Source organism: Myotis davidii, unplaced genomic scaffold, assembly GCF_000327345.1.
Source record: "Myotis davidii unplaced genomic scaffold, ASM32734v1 scaffold133, whole genome shotgun sequence".
Lineage (NCBI taxonomy): Eukaryota > Metazoa > Chordata > Mammalia > Chiroptera > Vespertilionidae > Myotis > Myotis davidii.
The window spans coordinates 1021582-1021925 of NW_006284732.1; the positions used below are offsets into that span (position 1 = coordinate 1021582).

General features: G+C 43.9%; 1 protein-coding gene across 4 annotated transcripts in view; it reads right to left on the bottom strand.

The window, feature by feature from the left end:
- Window positions 1–344, bottom strand: part of FARP1 (FERM, ARH/RhoGEF and pleckstrin domain protein 1) — a 231935-nt gene that overhangs the window by 65423 nt on the left and 166168 nt on the right. The gene's annotated exons all lie outside the window — the stretch shown is intronic.

Genomic DNA, 344 nt, shown 5'->3' on the forward strand with positions numbered 1-344 from the left:
GCTTTGCCTTTAAAATAACTGATACACAATTTTTTTTTTGTTTTTCCCCTCATGATTCATGCCAACTTTCAACATTGGTCTTAAGTCTCTTCTCTACCCAAAAGCATATGGCTCGAGCCTCCAGGTGCCCCAGGGACCACAGAGGAAATGAACAGTTTTTTTCTGGAGCACAAACGTATCGCTCAAGGCTGAAAAATGCATGTCCTTTGATTCTGGAAAAGGGATATGGCAATTTTCTATTCCCAGGCGGAATGCTCCCAATTTAAGTGGCCGTATTATATAAACAAAAGTTACCACAGTCCCTAATGTTCCCAGCAGTTCCAGCTATTCGGGGGGGGGGGGGG